The following is a 15926-nucleotide window of genomic DNA, read 5'->3' as shown; positions in this document are numbered from 1 at the left end:
CATTACCGTGTAAAAACTTTTATTCAATAAAAATTTTTTTAGTTTTGTTTTGAGCTGTCCAATTGTGTCAATATCTTTTATATTTTGGGGTAATTTATTGTATAATTTAATGGCATTGTACAACAAGCTCTGCTGAGTTTTAACTTTATTTTTCCTCTCTAGATGCAGATTGTATTGGTTTCTAGTTTCATAGGTGTGTAATAAAGGATTTTTAACATAGCAGTCAGTATTTTTTTTTTACTTACGTAATACTTTGAAAAATGTATTCACAGGGGATAGTTAGGATTTCCAGCTTTTGGAAATGTTCAAGGCAGTGAACTCTACTGCCACTCTTCGTTATTATACGAATTGCACTACAGGAGTTAACAGAGGTTCTGATTAAAGAGTGGCATAACATTCCTTTGGAGACTATACAATCATTATATGCAGCATTCCAAGAAGAATCGCACATGTATTAAGAGCAAATGGGAGTCCAACCCCTTATTAATAAACAATTCACTAGCAAGTACAGGTGTTCTCATTATTTTGCCTACCCCCTGTATCTTAAGCTGAAAAATGGACGTAATTTGGGAAGCAGAAACTGGTGCAATTCTCTTAAGCTTGAAAAAAAGTGAATTAATTATTGGAAATATTTTCTCGGCTTTGCGAATACCACCGTATCTACCTATTGCAAAGTTACGGACCTTCTAAAGATCTTCACATATTTGTTTGCACGCTAACACCGATGTTTCAATTGCCGTCGATTTTGTTCTGCCCAACGTAACATGTTTTGCTGATCGAGAATCATTAAAAAATGTGGTGCTTAGCCTAGAAACACAGTCCACTGATTTCTAAGACACATGTTGTCTAATGGGATCATAGCTAATTCCGCTGCTATTGCAAATTTGACCCACTTACATGAATTTGAAATAAAATAGCTGTCCACACGAAACTTCCTGGCAGATTAAAACTGTGTGCCCGACCGAGACTCGAACTCGGGACCTTTGCCTTTCGTGGGCAAGTGCTCTCCCATCTGAACTACCGAAGCACGACTGACGGCCGGCCCTCACAGCGTTACTTCTGCCAGTATCTCGTCTCTTATTTAATCTGCCAGGAAGTTTCATATCAGCGCACACTCCGCTGCAGAGTGATAATCTCATTCTGGAAGCTGTCCACACCTTTGATTTATGCTTTACGCTACCTAAATGGCTCCTAATATCGCTCTTCCTCCAGGAAACATAACACAAATGGTTCAAATTGCTCTAAGCACTATGGGACTTAACATCTGAGGTCACTAGTCACCTAGACTTAGAACTACTTAAACTTAACTAACCTAAAGATATCACATACATCCATGCCCGAGGCAGGATTCGAACCTGCGACCATAGCAGCAGCGTGGTTCCGGACTGAAGCGCCTAGAACCTCTCGGCCACAACAGCCGGCTAACACAAATTACCCATTCTGTTTCATTGTCATTTCTCCCTTCTTTTATGAAGAACCAATCTTGTGAATATTTTTCTTGGAATGAACGCCTCCTCTTTGGCATTCTGAGTTCATTGGAAATAGTCAAATGGTAATAACAATCTAACTGTGATAAAACTCAGGCAGGCAGAGACCCACGTTGGTGCAGAGCTTAAACTGAACGTAGATAAGGGACAATAATGGAAACTCAATAGCGTTATGCACAATAATTCCGCTTTCACGGTGGCATCAACAATGGTCGCCAGACAACATCGCCAGAGGTCGCCCGATAACATCGGCCGATAGCTGGTCATAGTGCGTCGGACCTCCTTCGTCAATTTATGGCAGGTTCAATGAGGTTAGGCGAGGTTAGAATCAATTCTATGTATGAAGTAGGTTAGTTTCAACCTCTTAGGATGGGATGGATACCACGACGCCTATGTGTATGGAGAGAGTGCTGCCTGCATAGCGGCTTCTGCCGATAAAAGAGACGCCGAATGCATTGAATGAGCTGTCATGTCTTCGTAAAGAATGTGGCTAGTGCTGTACAATCTGTCCTCAGTTATCGGAATAGCCAGACAAGTTTTGCGAATACAGTGTATGAGAGGACGAGAGAAACGTTCTGTTACATACTCGAGATAGTTCGTAGTGACCTGGAAAAGCAAAACTCTATATTTATTTAAAGTTGTGCAGACGTACGTCGATTAGCCTTCCATGACATTCATTTACCACACGCATAAAGTGTAGCATGAGATACTCTGAAAACCTAAAGCACTTAGAAATAGGAATATATACCGTACACCACATTTGCAAACCGCTTCATATTAACAGTATCATTACCCCACTGGCAGAAAACGCCAGTAAGCACTAATCTTTACGTACATATACACGGATATCCTGCAAATCACATTTGAGTGCCTGGCATAGGATTCGTCGAACCACCTTCACAATTCTCTATTATTCCAATCTCGTACAGCGTGCAGAAAGAACGAACACTTATATATTTCCGTACGAGCTCTGCCCAACCCAAATCCTGTATCATTTCAGTGACACTCTCTCCCATATTTCTCGATAATACAAAACGTGCTGCCCTTCTTTGAACTTTTTCGGTGTACTCCGTCAGTCCTATCTGGTAAGGATCCCACACCGCACAGCAGTATTCTAAAAGAGGACGCACAAGCGTAGTGTAGGCAGTCTCTTTAGTACATCTGTTACATTTTCTAAGAGCCGCTCGGGATTAGCCGAGCGGTCTAGCGGCACGGTAGCTCAGCCTCTGTAATAAAAAAACTGAGTCGAAGGATCAACAAACGAACTAGAACGGATGTCATGTGACGTCCGCAACGACCAAACACAATGATCAACAACGAACAAAATGAAAAAAAAAGCGGTGTGAGGCGCTGCAGTCATGGACTGTGCGGCTGGTCCCGGCGGAGGATCGAGTCCTCCCTCGGGCATGGGTGTGTGTGTTTGTCCTTTGGATAATTTAGGTTAAGTAGTGTGTAAGCTTAGGGACTGATGACCTTAGCAGTTAAGTCCCATAAGATTTCACAAACTCTTTTTTTTCGCTAAGTGTCCTGCTAATAAAACGCAGTTTTTGGTTAGCCTTCCCCACAACATTTTCTGTGTGTACCTTCCAATTTAAGTTGTTCGTAATTGTAATACCTAGGTATTTAGTTGACTGATTTATCGTGTAACCGAAGTTTAACGAATTTCTTTTAGCACTCATGTGGATAACCTCACACTTTTCGTTATTTATGGTCAACTGCCAATTTTCGCACCATTCAGATACCTATCTTTTCTAAATCGTTTTGCAATTTGTTTTGATCTCCTGATGACTTTATTAGTCGATAAACGACAGCGTCATCAGCAAACAACCTAAGACGGCTGCTCAGACCGTCTCCCAAATCGTTTATATTGACAAGGAACAGCAAAGGGCCTGTAACACTACCTTGGGGAACGCCAGAAATCACTTTTGCTTTACCCGATAACTTTCCGTCAATTACTACGAACTGTGATCTCTGTGACAGGAAATCACAAATCCGGTCACATAACTAAGGTGATATTCCGTAAGCACGCAATTTCTCTATAAGCCGCTAATAATAATTTGTAGAGAACTATTAACAACCTACCACAAGAAGATCCAGTACAGTAGCTATACGCGTATAAGATATGCCACCCTTTTCACTTGAACAAGTTTTTTTTTTTGAGGTCTATGCCTAAAATTTCCATTAAAGATTTTACCTATTTGAGGTTTCGAATAAACCTGCCATTTCAATCCATAGATTTCGAACTATAGCCTGATGATATTTTCAGCCTCAAGATGCCACAAAGTCACTCTTTCTTGGACTAAGCTTACCAGTGTCTCACGCTCCATATTCGTGTACGAGAACGTCGGTCGATTTGACCGAAAAAAAAAAAAAGATTTGATTTTCACCGATTCTCGTACGAAGTCTGTACGTTCGGGAGATAACAACAGTACAGTGTGACTGCGCGCTTAGTGGCGTACTGATTTGAAAAGATCGGCCGTCTCCAGCCGATGTCGGTGGTCGGCGGAATCCACTGACATGGGTGCTACTGTGACCACAGCCTTAGGCAGTTACAATGCTTCCGACCTCATCGCCCTAACGAGAAGAATTCGGACGACAGTCGTTAAAATTCAAATCTGTTTTTTTTTTTCAGTCATAATAGCGGACACGAGACTATGTGATAAACCGGTAAGTTTAGTCGCAGGAGGAGTTCGTGGCGTCCTGTCCTGAGGATGAAAAATATCAAGTCAGGTTTTAGTTCGAACTCTATTAGACTGAAATCGCAGGTTTATTCGAAACAGCAACGGGCAAAAATCTTTTTTGGAAACTTAAGATGCAGATTATAACTTCGAAAAATAATTCGTTCAAGTGACAAGGATCTTATGTTCGAAGTTACTGTATGGGATCTTTTTGGGCTGTGGTGGGCGAGAATTACCTGTCTACAAATTATCATTAGTGCTTACTGCCGTTTTGATGCTAGTAGGGGGGGGGGGGGGGGGGGGGGGGGGGAGGTGATTCAGTTACATAAAGTTGTGTGCAAATATGGAGTACATATGTGTTTCCACTTTTCAGTGCTTTAGGTGTTCAGAGTATCTGACACTTAACTTTGTCTTTTCCACATATACCGAATGAAAGACACTGAAGGTTAATTGATGTATGTCTGCACAACTTCAAATAAGTTTAGAAAAACAGATTTCGCGTTCTTATAGAGGTGGGATTCGAATTCTATTAAAAAATCCGACACATTAAAGATACAGTTCCAGCTCAGGTAAAACTAGAAATGACCCATCAAAGTTTTTGTGTAATATGTTGGATGCTATTTATGATGCCCTAAAAACCAATTTAAAAGCTAGTATTTTCACTCTTGCACACGAAATACCACGAACTTTTTAAATTTTTTCTAAACCAGAATTTGGAGCTGTGTAAGTGCACTAAAGGACGCTGGAATTTAATTGATTGACTTTATTAAAAGCTACACTCAATCTGAAATAATAGTGCCACCATAAATCTTGTTACTTTCTTTCTCAAATCCACTGGACAGGTGTAGTGAAATTTACAGCACTCGCCATGTTCTTTACGAGACAGTCCTATGGCTCATTTACATGCATTCGCCATCTTTTTAATAGCAAATTCCGCATTGTAGCACTCGTATCCAAGCACAGAAGCGTCATGGTATCTACTTGAAAGTTAAAAATCTAACCTACTTCATACACAGAATAGATTGTAACCTAACGTAACCTTATCTCCTCGATCCCGCCAAACACTGACGAACGAGATCAGAAGCATTGTGACCAAGCTGTCTGCCGATTTTATTGAACGACATCCGGTGATAACAGTCTGACGACCTTTGTCAGTGCCAGTGGAAAGCAACTTCAAGGGACAGCGGGAACAATAACTCGTTGTTTAGCTTAAAAGCTGGAGATGAAATAGAGATCCACGCAACAATTTGGAGAAACAATAAATAGAATAAGAATATTTCTCTGAAATCCGAAAAACTGGGCCACACTGCTGTCCCGGAAGTATTTTTCGGAACACCGACTCCTTCAATCAACGTTTTTACATGGGGCTCCCAAAACCAGATTTCGTAAACCGATTTCCCAGTTCCGCTTCTGAATGGTTATGAACACTTCAAAATTGATTCGGGAAATCTGCTTCTGGTTGCCGGTTTTCCAGTTACGCAATCGATTCTCGCTCCCATGTAAACGCAACCGGTTTTAAAATATGCATAGGTGTCAGTTCTCGTCTTGTTTCTAAAACTTTTCGGCAAATATTGGCGGTGTGACTTTTATACATGAAGGATAAGTTGAATATTAGACTGAAGCTGTTTACACCTCGTCTAATTGAAGGGAAATAGAGATTGTGCTAACTAAATCATTAACTGCATCAGCTGTTTTCCAGACGCCATCTTTAACTAGGCTAGCGAATCCGCTTCAGACCATAACATGTAAACACGGCAACAGTAAACGGTTTCGGATATTCGGTTTTCGTCTTCCGGAAGGTGTATCACAGGTAAACGTAGTGAATCTGAAACAGGGACTGTCTCGAAAAGCCGGGCTTCTGGCAACAACGTTTTAATCCGATGGGAAGTTTCTAGAACGAGCATTCGATCGTCACAGACGTTGCGCATGTGCAGTAGACAAAAATTGCAAATGGTCCTGATAGCTATGACATCTTTGCTCGAACAACCCATGTACCTTTCTGTGAAAATCGACATCCGGTGGTAATCAATATGCACAATCTGTGATGGTTGAATTGAAAATGTTACATTTCCTCTGTTATTCGTGAGTGAACCAAACCGATTAGCATTTTCGTTTACTCTCAGTACGTAATTATTACCGTACTGTGATTTTCTTACGTGTATTCTACACGAACTAAAGCAACGAGTTAACTCGTTGGAGAAATGTCAGTGTACCGTTGGTAACAATTTGGTATAATATCTTTAGCACTTGAGCTCTTTGACAGCTTCTGTGCAGCAGGCCTCATATGTTTGTTTTGATACCTGGGAGAAGCGTCAGCGGCTGTTAGCGGTTAGTTGTCTACTGATTGAAGAAACAGTTTTTGCATAGATGCTAATGTACGATAGCATACTGTTTAATGGCACATTTCAACTATAAAATTCTATGTATGTTGATGCTGCAGTTGTGTAAGAGAAAGAAAATTATTGTTTTGCAAATACAGGAAGGTTTATTGTTGCCGCACCCTCCATCCCAAATCCAGCCCGTCACATATAAGAAACACTACGTGTAATTACATGCAAGTGTTTTCTGCAAGCGGATGCTACCTGTTTGTACACGATAGGGACACAACAAATAGGGACGCTTGTCAGTGTGCAGATATAAAGTCCTGAAAGTCACTCTTCCTTGCAGAAATGGTCCTCCGTCTGGTGTAAGCCACTATACCATCCACTTGTTTTCGAGGTTTTTCCCGCTGTGAATTGTACGTAGAAAATGTAGAACATATTTTCCAATTATGATATTTGTATTAATGGGGGTGGGTGGTGTATTAGTTGTCAGTGCAGTTGGATATGGCATAATTTTTTTGCGGACACACAGTACGAGAGCTAAGACACTTCAATGAGGCCTCAGCACTGTACTGTGTGACTGCACTAATACCGTGGTTTGCACTAATACTGATGGCGTAGTAGGTACACAGTGATAATTCCTCAGTACAGTTCTGAAACTGTGTTAAACCTTTGAAAGTCTTTTTTTGTTGTGCTCTTTCATTAAATGAAAACTTCCAGTTTCATCTTTGATACCAAAATTTATTCTGCGGTGAACCCGTCATTTCATACTCATTACATGTAGTCCTATGCAGATCTGTTTAAAGAAGATACAAGATGCAGGTTACAAATGTGTTATGACAGAGCTCTTTCTTCAAATGTTGGAATATTTACTAGCAATCAGTTTATTTTCATTGACAAAACTACTTTGTTTACCAACAGGAGTGCAGGCAATTTATTAATCTCCACTTATTTCTTTTAGTTTCTGTCCCATTGATGTACCAATTTGTCAGCAATGGTACATTTGATTAATAAATATTTTTCTGATTTGGGGAATGCCTGTGTTGTAGGTCCAGTTTTCAGTGACTAAAGGAAAAAAAAATCATTTAGTGAAATCAAGCCAGTTTATACATCTGTTAACCCAAACAGGTACTTAGCATTGAACAATGTGTTAGGGTTCCTTTACATTACATTTGTGTATGGTGCACAGGACGATTGAGTACTGCAAATCCTCAGTGCACACTGTATATAAGTGTAATCTTGCTTTTGCAGTATCTACAGACTGATATGAAGGTGGCTGAAAAGTATATCTAGAATTTCCCATAATACTGGTCCTAGAAACTTTGTAAGTAGGCTTTCGCAGAATATTTGGCATCTACATTCAAACATCTGCCAATTCTAGTTTTTCAGCATTCTTATGACCCCCCCCCCCCCCCCCCCCCCCCCCCCCCCCCGTTGGTGAAACAAACCTTGGACTATCCGTGCTGCCCTCCTCTGTACAACCCTGTTAATCCCATATGGTATGAGACATAAATATAAGCAATATTCTACATCCACATTTATAGTCAGTTAGCCACTGTATGGTGCATAGAAAAGGTTATGTCCTGTTGTACCAGTTAGGATTACTTCCCATTCCACTCATGTATTGATCACAGGAAGAATAATTTTTTACAAGCCTCTGTGTGTGCTCTAAGTAATCTGATTTTGCCCTCATAATCCCTATGAGAGCGATATGTGGTGAGTTATAGTATATACCTAGAGTCATCATTTAAAACTGGTTCTTGAAACTTTGTAAATAGGCTTCCTCGGGATAGTTAACATCTATCTCCAGGAGTTTGCCAGTTCAGTTTCTTCACAGTTTCTTCGGCATGTCTATGACACTCTCCCAGAGTTCAAACAAATCTGTGACCATGCGTGCTGCCCTTTGCTGTATATGTTCAATATCCTCTGTTAGTTCTGTTTGGTATGAGTTTGAGCAATATTCCAGAATGGGTCGCATGAGTGATTTGTAAGCAATCTCCTTTGTAGTCGTATTGCATTTATTCATTGTTCTGCCAATAAACTAAAGTCTTCCACTTGTTTTACCCCTGACTGATCGTATATGATCATTCCATTTCATAGGTCAGTACCAAAAGAGAGTGGGAAATAGTGTGTTGCTGCTAGGTAGTAGCCACGGGGGGGTGTAGACGAGACGGTTCAGGCAAATTAGAAATATGGTATCAAGTCGTGATTATTGTGAAGCCAAGTGCTAGCATTAGCCAGGTGATAGAGGAAATAGGGAATTTGTGCAAGGGTTTTGGCAAACAGGATCAGATTGTTATAATAGGTGGAGCAGCGAACAGCCTGGCAAAGAACAGTAATTAAAGCATTGTGGGTGACCTTGATGATATAGGAGTAGTAGCTACACACACAAATGTGAGTTTTGTGGAGGTCCTGCAGCACCCTGACCAGCCCTGGGGTAGCATTGCTGTGAGCTGTGTGAACACTGAGTTGAGAAGGCTGCCGCCGACTGAAATGAAATCTCATACTGGTGCTGTGCCAGTTGCTGCAGTTGGGAGATGTGAATATACCAGACATGGCATATACCTGAATAGTGGAGGGAAATATAGGTTGGCGGATAATATAATAATATACGGGGGCCCACCATCACACATAGCAAGACCACCATGTTTATTATGTCAGAGGGGCTCTTTTTTTAGGTTGGAATCAGGGTTCAGGTAACCTGTTTTGAAAGCACTGAAAATAATGGAAGAACCTCACAAAATGCATAAGAATGCACAGAAAAGCAAGGTTACCTTATTTTATCAACATATTAGAGGACTGAATAATAAGTAGAAGAGCTTCTTGTCTGTTTGGAAAAATTAGAGAGCTCTGCAAAGATAGACATCCTGTGCCTGTTTGAGCACCACATGACCACAGGGTTAGATAAGTTACATATAAAAGATTATGCTACTGCAGCCTACTTGTACAGCACTAATATGGTAGAACGAGGAGTTGTTACATATATTAAGATAGAACACAAATTAAAAAACATTGAGACACGTAGATTTCATAGTGATTAATACATAAAACTGTGTGCTAGTGAATTAATACCAAAAAATAGTTCACTTTCAATTGTAACTGTATATAGATCCCCATGGGAAATTTTGAATTGTTTATGAGGAATCCAGATTCCGGGTGAATGGAAGCATCCGATTCCACCCGTCTACTTTGGCCCATGGTGTAAGGGTTTATGTGTGTGTGTGTGTGTGTGTGTGTGTGTGTGTGTGTGTGTGTGTGTGTGTGTGTGTGTTGTGGTTTTGTTTTTCGTAGTTGTAGGTGTTGGCTCTTTCATATCAATAGCTATGGTTCACCTATATAGGTCAAGGGAAGTGTCCAATTACTGTAGATTTTGTAATTTTTTTTATTAGTCTTTTTGTGTGTTTTGTGATTGTGGTGTGTGTTTTTCTGTTATATTTAGCTTGTTCCCTCCCTAAAACCTCCAGTTTCCCACAGTTGCACCGTTAGTTTGATTGTATTTTAAGAGGGAGATGTTATTGTCTTATTTATACGTATTTTCGTATTTGTTGCCGTGTGTATGTAGTGACATCATTGGCACCATATTGTAGACACTTTGAATAACCATTTCTGCTGTATCGATGATGTTATGGGTCAAAGCAGATGGGTGGAATCGGACACTTCTGTAACCCCAGATTCCTAACCGTGCTAGCTGTCAGACAGCAGCAAGCAGTTAATGGTCTGTGGTGACTTCAGTGTGGATTTTATACAGGATTCTGATAGGAAAAATGACCTGTAAACATTGTTTGGATCCTATAATTTGATCTCAATAATTAACATTCCACCACTGGTGGATGAAGATAGTTGGACCCTAACTGATAATGTTTTCTTTGGTGAAGCTCAAAGCAAGAGAATAACTGTTTACTCAGTAAGAAATGCTCTCTTTGAATGTGATTCACAGTTAGTTATGATAAGTAACATAGTTCCTTCCAATATGGATACTCTTCAGTGGAAATAAGTTGTAATAATTAATTACTCCAGGATGAATGTTTCTAAGAATAGTTTAAGGAGATGACTGGGAGAAATTATAATGAACCAAATGCTAACATAGAATTTAATCTATTCCATAATAAATTCATATCATTATTTGAAAATAGCTTTCTGCATAAGTTAATCAGAAAGGGATATAAGCACAGCTATGTAAAGAAGAGAAAAAAACCCCATGGCTCACAAGAGAGATTAAAGTATCTTGTGAAAGGAGAAGAGAAATGTACCTTCTAGCAAGAATAAGTAGGGATCTCACATTAGTTTCACCCTACAAAAATGACTCTGTGTGGCAGACCAAGACTCGAACTCAGGACCTTTGCATTTCGCGGGCAATTTTTCTACCACTGAGCTACCGAAGCGCAACTTGCGACCCATCCTCACAGCTTAATTATGCCAGTACCTCATCTCCTACCTTTCAAACTTCACAGAAGCTCTCCTGTGAACCTTGTAGAACTAGCACTCGTGGAAGAAAGGATACTGTGGAGACATGGCTTAGTCACAGCCTGGGGAATGTTTCCAGAATGAGATTTTCACTCTGCAGCAGAGTGTGTGCTGATATGAAACTTCCTGGCAGATTAAAGCTGTGCGCTGGTCTGACACTCGAACTTGGAACTGCGAAAGGCAAGGGTCCCAAGTTTGAGTTTTGGTCCGGCACACAATTTTAATCTGCCAGGAAATTTCATATCAAAACCCACTCCGCTGCAGAGTGAAAATATCAATCTGAAAACACTTATTGTTGTAAATAACTTGATTGCTGGACTCATTACTTCTGGACAGACCAGATAGGAAGACTTCTGGCTGCCAACGTTTCATGTCTAACCATTGCCACTAATAATAATAATAATAATAATAATAATAATAATAATAATGTGTAAACCATACAGCAATGTAGTAGCCATTACATAGCTACTGTTGAGTTGTGCTGTCAATTGGTTTATTTATCTATTGCAAACAGAGTAAGGAAGCAATTTCTGGTCAATTGCGGAAAGTACCTACAATTCAGAAAAAGGGTTTTCACGAGATATTGTAGGGATATGTAATGTATGTGTCTCAGCTTCACTTTCATAGATACATGGCACAGAGTATGTGTTTGCGGGTTGCCCTATATGAGGAGGTTATTCATACATTTATTTCACGTGCTGAAATCGCCACCATATTGTGTCGTACATTAATGCTAGTATTTTTTTATGATGTTAGTAATAACTTATCTAATCAGTATTAGACTTATGAAATATCACCACCACTATCAACAACTATTATAATAATAATAATGCTCTTTTAAAAAGAATTTGGTTTTGTGACCGAAACGCAATCAAACCCTCTTCTTTCTGCCCCTCAGAAAATTGTATGTAGTCCCGAGAGAGGTTAATTAACTACCCTCAGGTTGGGAACCTCTGCTGTAGAGTCTAGAGGATCTGTCTGAAACTTAACTGAAGCACCGTACAAGAGTTTAAGTAACTTCTGTCTACTGTTGCTTGCACCAATTTGTGAACAGTTTTGTGATAAAAGGACACACAAATCTAAATACAAACTCAGCTCTAACATTGCTGAAAAGCAGCTGATGGTCCTCGCATGAACATTATACACTTACCCGCAGCCTGTGTGATTAGGATGTACTGGTATTCTTTGGGATTTCACGTACGATTCGCACAGCATTGACTTCGTGAAGTTACCTGGGCTAGCTACTGGGCAAGATGTACAGAACTGTGGATATTTCAATGTCATTTGTTTCCCCAGAACAATGCACTTGCACTAAAAATCTGACTTGTTACTTGTTGATGGAGCGAGACCTCCCACACAGGTCATAAATATGAAACTGTAGTTACTGAAGATGTTTTTTTTTATTTACATAGCAAAAAGTTCATGAATTTTAGTCATTTGAATCTTAACTACACTTTATCAGTTGTCACTTCAGAAATATGGCCTTTCTTTTCTCAAATCTAAAATTTCATTATTTGCTAAATTTTGTAGAGTGGGTGGGGTAATGACTGATAATTTACCTCATTCAGGGTAGTTGTTGAGAATGACTGGTATAGAGTGGAAGGAGGGCAGCAATGTAGTTTGCTATCCACATTGGCAATGCACATGTTGATGCACTTGCTGTTTCATGTTATCTTGTTATTTGGTATTGTGTTGCTTTTAATGTTGTTTGCCATTTGTCCAAAGTGAAATGTGTAAAAATGAGTGTGTAAGATTATGTGAAATCTTCAATAATGCTTCGCCAACTCTCAACGAAACCTTGACCTCAGGCTACGCTACAGATCAGTATGTCATCACTGCTGTGATTTCATATTCACATTCAATGGCTTCCCCACTAACATCCAGATAGTCACATTTCAACCTATTCTATCCCTTGATTATGCTACAGATTGATCTGTCACCACAACCTATATCCCAAAAAATAATAGGTATAGCCAATGAAAAGGCTATTGCCAGTGTTCTGCTCTGTTCCTGTTTCCACACATATGACGTCATGTGGTATGTCGTGTGGAATCAGTAGGTTCAGTAAAACCAATGTATACTTGTAGCAAATCTTTTTTTTTTTTTTTTTTTTTTTTTTAACTGTGGGTTGTAGTTTAATTATTCTGTAATCAGCATCACTGGAAGCTAGAGCCAGTTGGTCAGTCTAGGCTCCAGAAAATCAAAGACAGCACTTTAGTAGATACTATCCGTGTCAACTAATTTGAAGTGTTTGAGAGTGTCTTTTGATTGCTAATGGCACGGGGGGGTCTTCCCATCAGAGGGGTAGTTTGCAAGGCAAACAGGGTCCCCTTCCAAGTATGATAACTTTGTGTAAAAATGCACTTATGGTGACGGCGGCTTTTCTGCTGCATGCTGCAGTTGTGTGACTGCGCAGTGTTTGACGGGAAGTGCACATAACAAATCATTGTTCTGATGATTAGGCAAGATGACAGAACCAATGAGAAAATAGCGTTCAATAAATGTTGCCGCAATGTGGAGGGTAATTACACAGTAGCATATAGGAATGGGCAGGATGTTATATAAAGCAGAGTATTCCACAGAATTTGAGCTGTACTCTTACATTCCTCTGTATATATTCGGGAAAAACTCTGAGGAAAATGTTGGTAATTGAAATTTTGTTTTACTGATAGCCAACTCAATTCATGTACTGTATCTGTGGCACACTGTCCGCTATTTCGCAATTGCACAAAACAAACTGCCCTCCTTTGAACTTTTTCTATATGCATCATCAATCCTGTCTGATGTGGATCCCACACTGCACAACAATACTCCAGAAGAGGGCGGACAGGCATAGTGTAAGCAGTCTCTTTATTATACCCATTGCATTTTCTCAGCATTCTGCCAATAAATCACAGTCTCTGATTTAATTTTCCCACAACATTATCTATGTGATTGTTCCAGTTTAAATTATCCATAATTGTAATCCATAAGTATTTAGTTGATTTTAAAGCCTTTGGATTTGTGTTATTTGTCATGTAACTAAAATTTATTTTATTCCTTTTAGTATTCAAATGGATGACAAAACACTTTTCATTATTTAGAGCCCTTTGCCACTTTTTGTACCATACAGATATCTTGTCTAAATAACTTTTCCAATTCTTTTGATCATCTGCAGACAATCTGAGAAAGCTGTTCAGATTGTCTCCTAAATTGTTTATGTAGATGAGGAATAGCAGAGGGCGTATAACACTTCCTTGGGGAACACCAGATATTACTTCTGTTTGATTCGATGGCTTTCCGTCAGGTACTATGAACTGTGACCTTTCTAACAGGAAATTGCAAATCCAGTTGCACAACTGCTCATTGGAAATTGGAGAAAAATTGACAGATTAAGTAACATGTATAGTGCTGTTGCAGGTAGCAGTATGTTAGCAGGTATTAGGGATAAATTGAATGTGGAGAGGCCAGAGGTTTGAGCACACTCATAAAATAAATGTGTTACACCACAGCAAGTCCGTGGCCAGATGTTCTTTGTAATAGAAATGGGACAGAAAGTGGGACATTTTATTGTGCTGATGAATTACATGAAACTCTGTTTTGTATATATCCAGTGCTTGATTTGTAAAAAAAGATGATTTACCAGTACTGTGGTCTTCAGGGCAGTTAGAGTTCTTAAAGCATTATTTTAATGCTCTCCAGTGCAATTTGAAAGAGAAAATACAACATTTGTTCTGGTAAAAAATACATTCTATTGTATCACATCCCAGAATCTGTGGTTCTGATTTCTTTTGTCACAGGGACTGGTATGGAGTACTGGTGTGTACTGTCACAAATCTAGAAGTGTACACAGCTAAAAATGTTCATTGCCACAGAAGCAGAAAGCTTCATAGCAGTTTAATGTAATAGTAGCAACAACAACAACAACAACAGTACTAAGTGTCCAAGTACAAGGACCAAATGAATGAGGTAGCGCAAGTGTTAAAGACTCTAATCTCATGTTCAGGAGGATGGACGTTGCTCTGTTTGGCCTGCTAATTTAGGTTTTTGATGTTTTTCCTTAATAATTTCAAGCAAGTGGTTTCTTCATCAATGCTACAACCAACCACCTGTTCTATCCTCATAAAAGCATAGTTATATTTGGTTTGTTGGTTTGTATGTATGTATATTTTTGAGGTATTTATTTTCATTGTATTGAAATGACAGATTCTTTACCATTGTAAGATGATCTCTGCCTTACATTAACAGTTTTTTTTAGAGCACTCATGAACAGTCTGTAATATATATTTCTAACATTAAACAACTAACATTCCTTTCTCATACAAGTACTTATAATTGTTATACTTTTAGACCATATGTCAATCCCATAGAGATATTAGATGGACTAGTAGAAGCAGTGGTTTTTGTGGGTGTGGTTTTCATCCGTGGATCCTTTTTATCAGGCTATTTGACATGGGATTGGTGTATCTGGAACAAAGAAAAGAGGGGTCATGTATAGAGGTATTTTTACACTTACAGGTTTAGTTTGACAAGGATGGCACAGGTCTTATTGTGGGAGCCATACCAGCATTTGTCTGAAGTGATTTTGGGGAAACTATGGAAAACCTAAATGAGGATAACTTCCACTCTTCCAAAATGAGCCCAATCTATTTAAAACAGCAACATCTTAATTAGGTTTCTCCAGAGTAGCATACCATTTTATTTACACATTTTTGCAAGAAAGTCATTTCCTGAAGCATTCCATTTTGCGGTGTTACAGTATGTCAATAATACATAAAATTATAACTTCTCCTCAGCTATTCAGTTCTCCTTTTAATATTCTGTCAAGTCTGCCATGTGGTATGCCTGTTTTCAAGCATATTTGCCCCCCCCTCCCCCCGCCCCCCCCCCCCCCCCTCTCTCTCTCTCTCTCTCTCTCTCTCTCTCTCTCTCTCTCACTCACTCACACACACACACACACACACACACACACACACACACACACATTCTTCTATGGA

The 15926-nt window shown here is 39.4% G+C and overlaps 1 protein-coding gene across 3 annotated transcripts in view; it reads left to right on the top strand.

Annotated features, from left to right (window-relative positions):
* Positions 1-6438: 6438 nt before the first annotated feature.
* Positions 6439-15926, top strand: part of LOC124553680 (histone acetyltransferase KAT2A) — a 327182-nt gene continuing 317694 nt past the window's right edge. The window contains exon 1 of one of the 3 annotated variants that reach the window (XM_047127565.1): positions 6439-6493. The gene's annotated coding sequence lies outside the window, so the exon portion shown is untranslated. Of the gene's footprint in view, positions 6541-15926 lie in introns of all 3 variants that reach the window. The other 2 variants (XM_047127567.1, XM_047127566.1) reach the window with 2 other exon arrangements.

The sequence above is a fragment of the Schistocerca americana genome, chromosome 11 (assembly GCF_021461395.2).
Source record: "Schistocerca americana isolate TAMUIC-IGC-003095 chromosome 11, iqSchAmer2.1, whole genome shotgun sequence".
NCBI classification, from domain to species: Eukaryota; Metazoa; Arthropoda; class Insecta; order Orthoptera; family Acrididae; genus Schistocerca; species Schistocerca americana.
Note: the sequence above shows the minus strand (reverse complement) of the source record. Positions and strands in the feature narration are given on the sequence as shown.